Source organism: Rhinopithecus bieti, unplaced genomic scaffold, assembly GCF_001698545.2.
Source record: "Rhinopithecus bieti isolate Rb0 unplaced genomic scaffold, ASM169854v2 scaffold_61298, whole genome shotgun sequence".
Lineage (NCBI taxonomy): Eukaryota > Metazoa > Chordata > Mammalia > Primates > Cercopithecidae > Rhinopithecus > Rhinopithecus bieti.
Window position 1 is genome coordinate 1,556,689 of NW_016823727.1, and position 1,717 is coordinate 1,558,405.

Sequence of the window (1,717 nt, forward strand, 5' to 3'; positions counted from 1 at the left end):
CGCCCGGCCTGGCTGGCCTCTTGACATTGGCTTTGACCAACAAGCTGCAGTAGTAGTGATGGAGAGTATGCCAGCTCCAAGCCCAGGCCTTCAGAGACTGCATGGTTCTTCTTGCTCTCTTGCACATCCACCATTGTCTCGCGGATGTTCTCAGGGCAGAGCTGAATTACCCTAATCTTCCCAGCTAAAGACTTCCTAAATCAGCAAAGAACCAGCTGATCGCAGGGTGATAATTACTCCAGGGCAAGTAATCTCAGCCAGGATCAGCAGAGCCACCTAACTGACCACTCCAGACACTTGAGCTATGAGCCTTTACTGCTGTATGCCAGTGAGTTTCTCCGATTGCTTTTGCACAGCATTATTGTGAAATAGATAACTGATACACATGGGGATGGTGGGAAATGAACAGGTGGTTGGCCCTGTGTTCAGAAATGGAGAAACTTTCTCCTCCTCTCCTCCTGTATAACACTGTCTGAAAACATGGAGCAGTATTTCTGGTACAGTAGGAAAACAAAATAAAACAAACCAGCCATGGACAACTCTCAGCATCAGGAAAGTACAGCATAGTTGGTGAAGTGCTACAAAGGGAAAGTGAACCTTCAGGCAAGGACTGTATCTTTCTAAGCTGTCAGGAACATCAGTAGTGGATGGGCACGGAGGCTCATGCATGTAATTCCAGCACTTTGGGAAGCCAAGGCGGGCGGCTCACTTGAGGTCAGGGGTTCAAGACCAGCCTGGCCAACATGATGAAACCCTGTCTCTACTAAAAATACAAAAATTAGCCAGGCATGGTGGTGGGCACCTGTAATCCCAGCTACTTGGGAGGCTGAGGCAGGAGAATTGCTTGAATCCGGGAGGTTGCAGTGAGCTGAAATTGTGGCACTGCACCAGCCCGAGTGACAGAGTGAGACTCCATCTCGAAAAAAAAAGAAGAAGAAGAAATGTCCATGGTAATACTAGCATTTCAAAGGACTGCCTTCCCTTCCTCCATAAATCATTTAACTTCATCTATTGGAAATTTTGTCCTTTTACCATGGGGTCGTGGGTTGCTATTCCAGTTTTACTGATGAGCTTATTCAAGTTCCAGATAGGAGATAATTCCCCTGTTCTATGACTGCTATCACACTCTAGTAGAAGAGGAGAAGGAGGAGGCAGCTGGGATGGGGAGAAGGAAAGAAAAAGAAAAGAAGAAAGAAAAGCAACCGCCAAGAAAGTTAACATTCTCCAGTGGTGCAGGCACAGAAAAGAGTGATTTCACGTCTTTTCCAACAACATGGATAGAGCTGGAAGCAAGTGTGTACCCAGTGAACTGCCTTCTACTTACAAGTGGGAGGTAAACAGGGGGGACACACACGGTCATCAAGATGGAACTGATAGACACTCCAAAGAATAAAACACCAGATAAAGCACATGAAAAAGTTCAAAAAGAAATGCTCATAAAAGAGTAATTCAGGATGTATATGTAACATTTTATCCTAGGAATGTGAATTTTTTTAAGGAAGTTTGTAACTAGACTCTTTGGTTAGTTTCAGTTAAGATAAACTACATGATGATCACAATAGATTCCTAAATTACATTTGACAATTCAGTACCTGTTATAAATTTAAAATATATAATTCTTATAAAAATAAGATTTTTTAAACATGATTTGTATATATTATAAACCAAAACATAAATTTTGTATGTCTGTACACCCACACATACATATGCCTTTTTT